At 33.0% G+C, this 15,127-nt stretch overlaps 1 long non-coding RNA gene across 5 annotated transcripts in view; it reads left to right on the top strand.

The window, feature by feature from the left end:
• LOC140622260 (uncharacterized) overlaps positions 1 to 15,127 on the top strand; it is a 279,983-nt gene that overhangs the window by 196,129 nt on the left and 68,727 nt on the right. For all 5 annotated transcript variants that reach the window (XR_012022015.1, XR_012022016.1, XR_012022014.1 and 2 more), the window contains one exon: positions 13,406 to 13,607. This is a non-coding gene — a long non-coding RNA (uncharacterized lncRNA). The remainder of the gene's footprint in view (positions 1 to 13,405; positions 13,608 to 15,127) is intronic.

The following is a 15,127-nucleotide window of genomic DNA, read 5'->3' as shown; positions in this document are numbered from 1 at the left end:
TTCTGAAAAATTTTAATCTTTTTTGATAAGAATACAATTTCCATAAAATCGTCTCATCCAGGCACACATCAGGTTTTGGGTATCTGCCTTCTGTTCAATAATCCATAAAACCTTGTTGTAAGGGCAGTCTTTTTATTGTGAGTTTTCAAAGAGTTTAACAATCAACTATATTTTATCAATCTTAAATTCATGTGTTCTTAAAAATCTGCTAGGGACATGGTCATGTCCTAATTCTAGAAAAATAAAATGTTAAAACAATTTCACCACCTAAAACACAATCAAAATTTTACTAAAACTTTTAATCTAATGCACTGCCCACAAAGTATATCCTCATAGTTGGTGCATATTTGTTTAAAAAATGGTATAAAATAAACCAGAGGATTATATTATTACATTATCTGTGCACCAGAAAATTCATCAGCGCAGAATAGAATTCATATACAAAGTAAGATCACCTATAATGTAATGCAGTGTTACTCTGTATAACAAAATTAGAAGGAGATCAACTGGGGGTTGAAATAAATACCTACTTCATATGCATTTTGGACTGTTAAATATAACTTGTCATCAAGTGGTACAGTGTATGATTTGCTGTTTTGATAATGTGGAATACAGGAAGAGATAGGAAAAAGAGGGAATGAAAGAAGTGACAGGTCAAGGATTTTTCTCCCAGATTGAGAATTGTTAAATATAACCTTTAGTAAAATATTTAAGGATATTCTAAAATACTGAATTCTAAAATAGGATAGATTTTTATCTGTGCCATCAAGAGATACTGAGTTATAACTAGCAGTTATGTATTTATAGTGCAGGACAGGGTATAGACTTAATCACACTTGTTAATGTATTAAATAAATGATGGAGCCCCAAAGTTTACTGGAAGTACAAATTTATTTATCTCAGTCACTCACAAAGTTGTGATAACAAAATTGGTTCAATGTTATATTGTATCAGAAACCATAGACCAAGAATGGCTTGTGTATGTCAGAATTTTAGCTATGTGTTATGCTGTTAAATCACACATTTAAAATTGATATCAGATCTTTGATGATAGAGAAGAAACACCATAGGTTTTTGTACTACCTTATACTTAATTCCCACTTAGCTACAGTTAGTGCTAAGAAAAAAATTGTTCTAAGTAGTGTTAATAGGTAATCTTTAAAAATTGTATTCCTAAACTAGTTCTTACGTTTATTTTTTTAAAGATTTTATTTATTCATGAGAGAGACAGAGAGAGAGAGAGGCAGAGACATAGGCAAAGGGAGAAACAGGTTCCATGTTTGGAGCCTGATGTGGGACTTGAACCTGGGACTTCAGGGTCACACCCTGGGCCAAAGGCAGGCACTAAACCACTGAGCCACCCAGGGATCCCTCTTATGCTTATTTTTCAAATGATTGCCACTATAATGTAAGCCATACTCTACTATAGGGTATCTCAGATCCTTTTATGACCTACTATTTGTTGTGAATCTGCAAGAATCTGCAAGGAAAACACATATCAGCAATACTTTTATTTTGACCCTTAGTTGTCAAAACCTCTAATATTGCTTAAAACTAATTATGCCTAATTATGCCTTAGGAACCCTTGTTTATATCAATAACTTCTCTGGAAATCATGTTGTGAATTTTATAGAAACATAGAAATTTTAGTCACCTATTTATTAATAATTTATCAGTCCAGAATCACATAGCATGATTTCATTGAAAATAAAAATATAATGTGAAAAATATTAAAAAAATCATCGTAGTCATCAAAATAAGATGTTTAACGCATAATTTTTCCATTCATCTTTCACAAATTTTTAACTTACGTATCACTGGAACAGAGCATGTCACACTTGAATTTAAAGAATATGCAGAGTGAAGATATGGTAGCTTTTGTTTTTGAATTCTTAAAACTTGGTGAGCAGGAGGGGGTGCATGAAACTATATTTGGGCCTTTTTTAAAAAGAATTAGTTCATTCCACTTATTAAATATTTCATCTTATTCAAGAAGTCATTTCTATTTCTCCATGGATCCAAGCTTTCTCATTGGCACGATGAAAGCTACACTCAAGTATTCAGTTCAGATAATTTGAGGAACAGTCTAGTGCACAGCCAGAAAAATCAAAGGATGTGAAGCAAAACAGGACAGAGATTCGGAATTTCACAACCCAAGTATTAGATACCTAATGCCCTTTTAGGATCAAAAGAAAAAAATAATTAATTAACCTTTCATGCAATGATGTAAACTCTGATAGAAAACTATCATATTTGCCATTTATCAAAAAATTTAAAGAAAACTTAGGTAACTCATTTTAAGGTAAACTGCAAATACATCTTTGGTATTCTTTGAACATCAACAAAATCAGCAAATGATTACAACTGGCACTTGTAATAAGCACTAGTTATGGTTGATGTATGAGATAATTACAATGCTTTGCTGGAAAATCTAATAAATCCCAGAATTGTTATTTTCTAAAATCTATTTTTATGGAAATTAGAACCCTGAATATTCCATTTATTATAGCAAGAGAACTATACAAGTTCTTCTGACAGACTCAATCAAAAACTGTGTCAACTCATAAAAAGTAATTGTTTCTGAACATTGGGAAAAATACTTCATTTTCTAAAACTGAGTGGTTTAATATTAAAATGTAGTAAACTTTATAATTTTCACCACAAAGTGAATTTTAATAAGTTTCAGATACCTGTTTTGACACAGAACTCAGGAAAATAAGTAAATACAACAACATTTAAAATATATTTGACAAATTTTCAGAACATGATTCATTTACAGTATAATTTTTCTGGAAATAAAATATTATACTCAGGTCAGATGGCTTATTGGTTTTTTTTTTTCCTCCACCATATCTAAATGCTTTGTGACTTTTTTCAGTTTCCTTTTACCGTTGTTTACTATGTGAATTATTCAAGGCTATATAAAAGATTATTCATAATAAGGTATTTTAGAAGGCTTGAGTGCCACATAGAGTCAATCATTTGGTCTCAACCAAGTTGACAACCATGTAGCTACTTTATCATTAATTCAATTGATCCATTTTTTTTTTTTGCTTGAAGTGATCATAATAGCTCAAATGAAGCCAAAACTTCAAGTTTAATGACAAAAAATACATGCAAATAATGTAGGCATATGAAAATGTATTTATTTATATGACTATCAAGTTTGGACTCCTTAGCTACGTTCGATCTTACTTGAAACATTTTAATATATTTTTTAAAATTTGTTTAAAGTTAAAGTAATACATGTATAAAAATGAAAAAAGGAGACACTTTCATTTCTTGTCTTCTTGTTGTGGCATGATTGACATATAACATTATATTAGCTTCAGTGTACAACCTAATGATTTGATATTTGTATATATTGCAAAATTATTATTCTTGTCTTAAACTCTTTCATCTATACAATGGACTTTATATATACCTAAAATACTGGCCTCTTTCACTTTGTAGTGAGTATTTCAGGTAATACAATGTATTTTCATGGTTTGATAGCTCATTTATTTTTATCGGTGAATAGTATTCCATTGTCTGGATGTGTCACGGCTTATTTTTTAGTTCACTTACTGAGGAGATCTTGGTCATTTCCAAATTTTGGCTCTAAACATCCATGTGCAAGTTTTTTTGTATGGGAATGTGTTCAACTCCTTTGTATAAATACCAACTTGTGCATGTACTTGGTCATATGGCAATAGTATGTTTAGTTTTGTAAGGAAGAACCAAGCTGTTTTCCAAAGTGGCTATATCATTTTGCATTCCTACCAGGAATGAATAAGAGTTTCTTGCATATCCTTTCCAGCATTTGGTGTAGTGTCAGTGTTCTGGATTTTGGCCATCCTAATAGGTTTTTACTGGTATTTCATTATTGTTTTAATTCCCATTTCTTTGTTGACATATAAGGTGGAGCATCTATTGATCTGCTTACTTGCCACCTGTGCATTTTCTTTGATAAGGTACTTCAATGTCTTTGGCCAATTTTTTAATCAAGTTTTATTATGGAGTTTTAAGAGTTCTTTGTAGATTTTAAATAACATTTATCATGTACATTTTTAAAGATATAATTGACATATAGCATTGTGTAGATTTAAGGTGTACAACATGTTTGATACATTTCTATGTTGCAGTATGGTTCTAGCTGTAGCTTTAGCTAACACACCTGTCACATCACATAACGATCATTTCTTCTTTGTGATGAAAACAATTAGTATTTAGTCTCTTAGCAACTTTGAAGTTTATAGTATAGTATTGTTGACTGTAGTCACCATGCTGTGTATTACATCTCCAGAGTTTATTCATGCACTAGTCATAAGTCTGGATCTTGTAACATTTCCTCAATTTCCTCACTCTGCCAGGCCCGGGTAATCACCATTCTACTATCTGTTAGTTCAGCTTTCTTAGATTCCACATATAAGTGGTATTATACAGTATGTCTTTCTCTGATTACTTTTCTCACTTAGCATAATGCCTTTGAAGTCCATCCATATTGTTGCAAATAGCAAGATTTCCTTTTTTTCTTATGCTGAATAATATTCTTCTCTGTGTGTGTATGTGTACCACATATTCTTTATTCATCCATTGATGGACACCTAATTTGTGTCTGTATCTTAAATATTTTGTATAATACTGCAATAAACATAGGGGTGCAGATGCCTTTTTGATAGATTGTTTTAATTTCCTTTGTATATATACCCAAAGGTAGGATTACTGGATCCTATGGTAGTTTTGTTTTTAATTGTTTGAGGAACCTTCATACTGTTTTTTATAGTGGCAGAACCAATTGACATTCTGACTAATAATGCAAAACGTTTCCCTTTTCTCCACATCTTCACCAACACTTATCTCTTGTCATTTTGGTGATAGCCATTCTAATGGATGTGAATTGATACATCCTTCTGCTTTTGATTTGCATTTTCCTGGTGATTAAAGTGATAGTGAGCATCTTTTCATGTGCTTGCTGGTCATTTGGATGTCTTCTTTGGAAAAATCTCTATTCAGTTCCTCATCCTGTTTTTTAATTGGATTATTCGTATTTTTTGTCATTGAGTTGTATGAGTTCTTTGTGTGTGTATTTGTGCATGTATATATCAATTTTTATTTATAAATATTTATATATTATACACTTATGCATATTTTATATAATATATATATATTTCTGTTTGTGTGTATATATATATATAAAATATTTGAAAATATTTTCTCCCATAGTGTACATTGCCTTTTCATTCTGATTGTTTTCTTAGTTGTGCAGAAGCTCTTTAATTTGATATAGCTCCATTTGTTGATTTTTCCTTTTGTTGCTTGTGCTTTAGGTGTCATATTCAAAAAACCATTGCCAAAACCACTGTCAAGTACATCATCTCTATGTTTCTCCTTTAGAAGTTTTATGATATCAGGTCTTATGTTTATTTCTTTAGTCCACTTCAAGTTAATTTTTGTGGGTGGTGTGAGACAAAGTTCCAAATTCAGCTTTCCGAACTTGGTTATCCAGTTTTCCCAACACCATTTGTTGAAGTGACTATCTTTTCCCTATTGAGTGTTCTGACTTCTTTGACAAATATTAGTTGACCATATATGTGAGGATTTATTTCTTTCCCATTTGTCTATGTGTCTAATTTTATAACATTATCATACTTTTAAAATTAATATTGCCTTGTAGTTGAGTTTGAAATAGGAAGGATAGTGCCCTCAACTTTGTTCTTTCTCAAGATTACTTTGGCCATATGTAGAGTCTTTTGTAGCTCCATACAAATTTTAGGATTTTTCTATTTCTGTAAGAAAGAAACCAAAGATTAATATCCCTGCTGAATTATCAATGCAAAAATTTTCAAAAAAAATAGCAAAATGTATTCAATAATAAATAATAAAATAATACAATATGACCAAGTAGGATTTATCCTTGGGATGCAAGAGTGGTTCAACATATATAAATTAGTAAATGTAATACAATGCATTGATAGAATGAAAGATAGAAGTCATATAATCATCTCAATAGATGTAGAAAATGTATTTGAAAAAAATCAACATTTTTTCTGATAATAATTCTCAACAGCTTCGATATAGAAGTTACATACCTCAACATAATAAAGGCCATTTATGACAAACTCACAGCTAACATCGTTCTCAACTGTGAAAGATTGAAAGTTTTTTTCTCTAAGATCAGGAACAAGACAAGTTGGGCACTCTCATCACTTTGATGCAACACTGTACTGAAAGTCCTCACTAGAGCAGTTAGGCATGACCAAGAAATAAAAATATTCAAATTGGAAAGAAAGAAGTAAAATTGTCATTATTTGCAGATGATATGATCCAATATATAAAAAATCCTGAACTCGACCAAAGAATTATTGGAACTAATCAACAAATTCAGTAAAGTTGCATGATATAAAATCAGCATAGAGAAATTAGTCACATCTCTGTACACAAGAAGAAAATGTCCAAAAAGAAAATAAAAAAAACTCTCCCATTCTCAGTAATATCAAAAATATTAAATTACTTGGTAATAAATTTGACCAAGGAACTGAAAGATTTGTACAATGAAAACTGTAAGACTTTATTGAAAGAAATTGAAAAAGACATAGAGAAATGGAAAGTTATCCCATGGATATTCATGGATTGGAAAAATGAATATTGTTAAAATGCCCATACTATCCAAAGTTTTCTGTAGATTTAATGTAATCTCTATCAAAATTCCAATGGCATTTTTCACAGATGTATCTTCTAAAAATATTTTCTCCTACTCTGTTGCATGTCTTCTAATTCTCTGGACATTGTCACAAAGCAGAAGTTTTTCATTTTAATGAAGTCCTGCTAAGTAATTAATTATTTCTTTCATAGATTGTGTCTTTGGTGTTGTACCAAAAAATGTGCTGCCATATTCAAGATCACCTAGATTTTTTTCTTGTGATATTTTCTATGCTTTTATCATTTACATTTTACATTTAGGTCTATGATCCACTTTGAGTTCAGTTTTGTGAGGGGTATAAGATCTGGTCCAGATTCTTTTTTTACACATATCCAGTTGTTCCAGTACCATTTGTTGAAATAATGTTTTTTCATTTGCCAAGACATTTTTTTAAGATTTTATTTATTTATTTATTCATGAGAGACATAGGCAGAGGGAGAAGCAGGCTCCCTGCGGGGAGCCTGAAGTGGGGCTCAATCCCAGGACCCCAGGATCACGACCTGAGCTGAAGGCAGATGCTCAACCACGGAGCCACCCAGGTATCCTTCCAAGACATTTTCCTAGAAACTTTTTCCTAGAAACTTTTTTTTTTTTCCTAGAAACTTAGGTAATTGATGTAATATCAAAACAAACAAAAAATCTGGAGTGATAACCAGAGATTTTTTCATCAGTTTATTATTTTCCCATATTCTTTGAATAATTTATATTTCCTAAGAAGTAAATTCTTCTGTGTTTCTTTTGCTTTTTTCCTCTTCGTGTTGCATGCCTTCCTCAGTTGTCTTGTGATTCTTGGTTTTCTTATTATAATTTCCAATGAAACTAGTATAGTTATTTGTATCTACACATCTGATTTTTTTCAATAAATTGGAAAAGTAATTATCTGGCTTAGTGCCCATAAATAAATAGGTAAATTGGGAGACCTGTGCCCTGGATAACTAATACCTGCATTATCTGCGCAATTTTTTTCTCAAAGTTTATTCTACTTCTGTAGAAATGAAGCTCAGTGAATGAGCATTCATCTTGTGATGCTATTATGTGTGTCTATGGTTGTGGAGATCGAGGGGATGCTTCATTTGTTGATCTTTAATTGCCATTTCAGACTCACATTTCACTCCTAGCATCTTGTTAGCTTTAGAGGTTTTTTAATTTATAGGCTTCCACAGTTTCTACAGGGCAAAGGAGCTGCTTTTCACATAGATTTTTACTTCCTTGTTTTTGTTTCAAAGTTTACTCATCCCGGTCTTTCATGTTAGCCTTTCATCTTACAAAATGCTTTTGAAATATTTCATTCTCTGATGGACTCTTTCAGTTCTTTTCATTGTTGCAACTTTTACCCTTTTATTAAATTGCCATCATTTTAATGTTATATTTAACATAATGTGGATGAATACATGTCTATCATCCTAAACAAGAAACACCATATAATCTTTATCTTAATTATATTTTAGATACTGCTGTTATATGCTTATTTTCCTCTGTCTTCATTTAGTTTATTAGTTGCCTAATTTCATTTCAATCACATTTTAAATTCAGTAAATACCTAGTAGAATTTCTTTCCTCTAAGTAGGCTCTTTGTATTCATTCACAATGTATGTATGTACAGCTACTCAATTTTAATCCTCAGCTTACCTCAATTTCTTTCTCATAAATATTTTTATATCTCTTAATAGTCTCTCTCTCTTCCTAGCTTGAATCTCTAATCTCTTCATTTGAAACATATCTATAAATATACTGAATTGATCAGTGACAGAATTATCCTCTAATACAAAACAAATATAAATAATTATGATGTAAATCGTCAAATTACTGAGCCATCTTCATAAGTACTCATAGATTTGGTGATGATAAGAATTGAATAGTTGTATAATCAGTTGGGGGAATATCAGGGGATAATAGAAGTTGTAATAAGGCTTCTTCTGGTTTGTTTAGATGTCAGAGTGGAGTGTTTTCACAGTTACTCAATTTCAAGTACCTAATCTCTCATGGTTTAGTTTTTTTTTTTTTTTTTTTTTTTTTTTTTTTTTTTTTTTTTTTTTTTTTTAGGATATTTTTTCCCTGGGAATCTTAACTAGTCGTTAACAACTTCAAGTAGCATTCGAAAATCTTTTCTTTTTTTTTTTCTTTTTTTTTAATTTTTATTTATTTATGATAGTCACAGAGAGAGAAAGAGAGGCAGAGACACAGGCAGAGAGAAGCAGGCTCCATGCACCGGGAGCCCGACGTGGGAATCGATCCCGGGTCTCCAGGATCGCGCCCTAGGCCAAAGGCAGGCGCCAAACCGCTGCGCCACCCAGGGATCCCGAAAATCTTCTTTTCTATTGCTTACGACATAAGACAGGAGAGGATCACAATGACAGATACTTCATATTCCAGTGAGGACCCTGCAAGAGTTGGAGTCTTTTAGTCCCATATCGATTGTTATTTTTCCATTAACACACTACTATAAGGGTGTATTAATGCTTATGGTCACTTTGACTCAAACTTTAGTAATTTGTTTTACTGACTATCTCAACTCAATTCACAAAGTTTATTTCTTCAGCTTCTCATAATGTACTTTCAATATTATTTTTACTGATGCTGTCCCCCACTTATTCACACAGCTCACTCCTATCTTCATATCTTCGTTTGATATCATCTTGGAGAAGATTTCCTTATGGCATCTATTGAAAATTATTCTCATCCCTCTAAATATACCTTAATTTTTCTCATAGTAATTATTGCTGTGCAATATTATAGTATATATTTTCCCTCCCTCCCTCCTGTTCTCTCTCACTCTCCACTCCTCCCCACTAGAATAAGAGCTTTCTATGGGTACAACCTCTGTCCATTTTGTTTATTACCCTAATCACATTCACAAAGTCTCCACATAAGCAGTACTTCAACAAATCTTGTTAAATGGATGAGAAAATGAAAAGAAATGGTTTAACTCTGATTTAGTTTTATAATAATGTTTAATGTAAAAAATAAATCATATTGCGGGGGATCCCTGGGTGGCTCAGTGGTTAAGCGCCTGCCTTTGGCCCAGGGTGCGATCCTGGAGTCCTGGGATGGAGTCCCACATTGGGCTCCCTGCATGGAGCCTGCTTCTCCCTCTTCCTGTGTCTCTGCCTCTCTCTCTCTCTCTCTCTCTCTCTCTCTCTCATAAATAAACAAACAAACAAATAAATAAATAAATCATATTGCATGGCACTAGTTTGGGAATATATTATGGTGAAGAATGTGTGGGGAGGTGTGGAATGTAATCGATTGAGTTTGTTTTGACTTTATGTGTTGTGCAAAAAGTTGACACTATTATAGACATTTTAAAATGGAGCTTAAGTGACCATTGCTGAGAAACTGTTTTACCTACCTTTGTTTGAACTGGGTCAAAACCTTTGGACTTATAAAAAGAGAAATTGTTTTAAGCAATTACTTGAGAAATTAATGGCTGAACAGACATCCTGATCACAAGACTGATGCTTGTGGACTTTCAGAAGATAAAATCAGGAGTCAATCAATTTATAATTCATTGTAGCCTCACTTGTTAACACTTATAGAAATTTTTTTTTCCTTCCTTCAACTCATGTAATTGCCCCCTTCCTTTCCCTTATAAAAAAAAACCCTTGATTTCACCCTATAAGAAGACACTATTTGGGTTTCTGCCTGGATTTGTCCTCCCTGGATTATAATTCTTTGATTCCATATAAGCACTCCATTGTCTCTCATCACAGCACTTTTTTATTTCAGGTTGAATAGAAGGGAATAACAGCACACAGTTGCATCTACCATATTTAATTTGTTTGGATAATAGTTACAAATAAACAGATACACTAAATACAATTACTTATACTTTTCAAACAGTTCATATTTCAGCATACCAACACTGATGTTGTGTTTTTTAACACTCTATAAACATTAATATCTTTGTAAAGTTAGTGCATTTTCAACAAGATGTGTTTAATAGTTAATAAATGTTCTGCTAATACATGAATGAAAAACATTAACTATAACCAATAGAACAAACAAATCAAACATTGATAGATCTTCCTACCTTCTTAAACAAAAGATCTGTAAGGAAATGTTTAAGGAACTTCCACTTCTTTCATGGAACTTGTCTAGGTGGAAATGGACAGATTATGTATACTAAAAAATCCATCCATTCTATAAATATGTGCCAGGCAATATATTTCATCCCAGTGATGTGTTGTACAGGAAAGGTCATTTCTTTATGTACCTAATAGTTTATCAGAGGAGAAAAGTCCCTGTACAAATAATTTCATGATAGCTGATCATTTTGTATGAAAAACACAAGGTAAAACTAAAACAAGATCACAATGAATCATTAATCTAAAGCCAAAGAGTACTCAAAAAATGATTAAGAATTAACTAGCAAAAAGCATGTGTAAGTCATTCTGAGCAGAATGAAAGAGCATACATGTAAAGAAAAAATGGGTAAAGTATATGAAGACTAAAAAGAAGTCCAATATTGATTTGGGAGAGCTTGATTCTTGTCTCATGGAGTTGAAGAATGAATCTCGCGGACACAGGAGAGTGAGTAAAGGAACAGAAGTTTATTAAGTAAAGTTACAGAGAAAGCTCTCAGAAGTGAGGGGTCCCAACAGAGTTGCCACTGAGGGCTTGTAGGTTGGTCTTTTATTGGAAGCCTAATCAGGGAACCTAAATTCCTTTAACATTATCTATTGACATCACCATTGAGTAAGGACTACTGATAACATCTCTAATGGCTTACTTCTTCTTTGGGGTCTGGTTATTCTTTGTTGATCACAGATAACTGTTATAACAAGACACTCTCCTCACCTATACTTTAGGGCAGGGTGGTCTGGCTTATTCTTCTATCCCTGGTTTCCTTACACCTCAGCATTTTGGGTATTTTTGTGAGCCTGCTTCAGTGACCCCCTACCTAGCCCTGCCTAGTCCTGTTTGTCCCTAACTCAATATGATTAGTGAATGAGACAGAGTCCTCCAAAATGAACTTACATATAAAAGCTACATCATGAAAGTCAGGATATATTAATTCTTTGGGGATTTTTTTATTCACTTGAAAATAAAAGGCATTAAAAGGTTTTGGTCAGGAGAGTAGCATGAAAAGATATACCTCCTTACATTTATGTAAAATTCAAAGAGCATTAATCTGTGGACAAGTATGGTAAATTGAATTTATTAGTCCTAATTCTTCACTCCCTTAAGAGTTACATGTACCCACGCTTGCCAAAATCTCATAGTAGAGTGTATTTATTTACCAGCCTCTTCATATGAGCCTGGGTCATTTATCTTGTTTGGGTCAATGGAATATTAGTGGGCATGACGTTTACAGAGGTTCACCAAGTGCTTGAATGATTGGCATTGTTCCCTTGAGCTTTTGCCATCTCAATAAGAAGAATGCCACGGCTAGCAGCTGACTGCAATTTGGCCTCAAGAATAAAACGCATGTATCCCAGCACACTAGCAGTTCCAGAGCCTGGGGTAGAGTCACACTAGATGAATTGCAGCTATATTAGCAAGAAATGAGTGCTTATTGTCTTTGTGCCACTGATTTTTCAGGTCTTTGTTTCATAATACTATTGAAAAAGTGATGAAGTGACATAACATGGTGAAAAAATAGTTCTGTCTGGAAGAATTTAGAGATCCCATCCTTCACTCTGCTGTTCCCAGCGAACCTCCTTGTATAGCTCCAAATAGTGTGTTTATGAATCTTTTTCCTGATTTTGTTAACCATAGATACTATTATTGATTCAACAATAGGATAGATGCAGGTTTATCTTACATAACTTTTACTCTTTCCATATTTTTAATAGTTACATTGTCCTGTTACTTTTACCTTTTTTTGAACACTTTATAATATATTGCAATTTCTGTATGTTATGAGCTTCAGCACTATCTCTTGACCTGCTTACCCATGATATGTGGCTATTAACATCCTAGATTTCCCTTCCCACTTCTCCTTCACAGTTTTAGTTAACTATATTACTAATTTCACATTGATAATATTAACTATATAGACATTCAGTTCTCAAGACCGGTCCTACCATAAATCTGGGGATGTCTGGGAATGAATTTTAAATTCACTTGGTCTCAGTCTAGGCATTCATGAATATGCTGAGTTTGCATTTTTTACTTACCTGAGGTTTAGGCAGAAAGGTTGAGAATCTGCAGAACAGTCTGGATGGACCAGGGAGATAGGAAATGAAAACCTGAGAATGGCAAAGCAAAGCTTTTCAAAGTACTTGATGGGATCAGATGGTAATATTGTCATTTGAGGCCTTTTAAGGGCTTCCAAGAGCCATGGAACCTTCCAACTGAGAGTATGCACACTGTCTAGCTTTGTGTAATTGCTTCTGTGCATATTGATGTTCATATCTTTTTGACTTTCATATTTTAATAAAAAGTCTCATAGACATAAATAACTTTGCCTTTTAAGTTTCTATCATTGCTCTGTTACTGAACGCTTGTACAGTAATCATAATTAAATATAGAACATTTTTTTCCTGTAGATCACTTATAAAAATTAAAATAATTATACAATTATTGCTATGTAATTATTGCATCCAAACCCAAGGCCATTATCCTGATTGAAAGCAAAAGAGAATGTGCAATGTTATATGGATTAGCCTCTTTTATGTTCTGTCAATTGTGCAAAACCATAGTACATTTTATTTTTTTCCCATTTTGCCATGATGCTTTTGTATACTTGCTAATCTTGTTTCTTTCTTTTCTTTTTTATAGATTTTATTTATTTATTTAACAGAGAGACAGAGCCAGAAAGCACAAGTGGGAGAACGGCAGAGAGAGAAGGAGAAGCAGGCTCCCCACTGAGCAGGAAGCCGGATGCACATGTGAGGCTTGATCCAGAACCTCAGGATCACAGCCTGAGCCTAAGGCAGACACTTAACTCACTAAGCCACCCAGGCGCCCTCTAATCTTGTTTGTAAGTCATTTTATTTTTAAATTGTTTTGTTACTTGTTTATGTTGTTCATAGAAGATTGCCTTGTTTATAGCCTCAATTTTATCAACATCATTAATCTTATTCTCTGAATCAAAAGATCTATATTCTTACTGAAATGTTCCTCCTTTTGCTTTCTGCTCCAATCTGAATCAGGTGTTAAACGGACTTGCTTCGGAACGCTATTTAAGCTTGACATGGCTTTTTCATACACGATGATCCTGTATTAGATCTACTGTTTTCTTGATTACATCTTCCATTTGCTCCTTTCTTTTTGAATTTCTAAATATATGTATAGATCATCCTACCCTTGAGACATAATTTATCTTTTAGAATTCTAGACAGAAAATAATTTCTTTCTGAGAAGGCTGATGTCAGTCTAAATTGTATTCTTTTGTGGTAAATCCTCCTTTTTTGTCTTAGTTAACTTTAGGTTTTGATCTTTTAAAAACTTTTAGAATTGTTTTTTAACCTTCAGCTCCTGTAATACCACAGCAGTTTCATTTTTATTTATTCACTATATTCAATGAATTGTTTCAACTTTAAAATTTGTTTCCTTCCATAGGTCAAAAGAACTTGTTTTTAACTATTTCTGTAATATCTTCTCCCTCTCATGTTAAGTGTTCTGTTTTTCTTTGATGAACTTTTAGGAAGTTGTGTCTACAGAACTTATTGTTCTCTTGTGTATCCCATGTCTTTGTCTTTTGCTATATTCTAGACTCTTGAAGTCAGTCTTCTAACCGTTCTAATCAGTGCTTTATATTAAAAACAAAATTACTAATGTCAGATCGTTCTTATTCTATTCTTATTCTTTCTTCAGAGTATCCATATTTTGTTAATGAATTTCATCTTTTAAAAATTATATTAGGGCAGCCCTGAGTGGCTCAGTGGTTTAGCGCCACCTGCAGCCCAGGGTGTGATCCTGGAGACCAGGGACCAAGTCCCACGTTGGGCTTCCTACATGGAGCCTGCTCTTCCCTCTGCCTGTGTCTCTGCCTCTTTCTCTCTCCGCCTCTCTCTCTCTGTCTCATGAATAAATAAATAAAATCTTTAAAAAAATAAATAAAAATTATCTTAGGATCCTAATTTCTTTTGTAAAAATTCTCAAATTATTTCCTTGTTCATTTTAGTGTTTCATTTTTAATGTATATGCCAAATACCTGTTCATGCTTGTTTCAACATTATACTTAAAATGGAAAAAAAATAGGCTTGTTGAAATGGTAGCAGGTGGGAGTTTATTCCTTTTGCTAATGTATTCCCTGATGGTTTTTGCGCTTGACCTTAGCCAAAAGGCTGAGAAGCAATCCCCAATGGTTTTTGAATGGGTAAGTAGCTAGAAGCTTAATACCCATTTGTAGAGTAATTTCCCCAGCAGGTTTTTGCTTATCATCTATGGGGAGGTGGCCAAGGAGCAGACTGTAGTTTCTAAAATATAAAAATGAGGAGAGCTTTCACTTTGCAGTGCTCAAGCTAAAGTCTTTGCACCCCTGCAGTGGTTTGTTCA

Source organism: Canis lupus, chromosome 31 (assembly GCF_048164855.1).
Source record: "Canis lupus baileyi chromosome 31, mCanLup2.hap1, whole genome shotgun sequence".
Classification (NCBI taxonomy): domain Eukaryota; kingdom Metazoa; phylum Chordata; class Mammalia; order Carnivora; family Canidae; genus Canis; species Canis lupus.
Note: the sequence above shows the minus strand (reverse complement) of the source record. Positions and strands in the feature narration are given on the sequence as shown.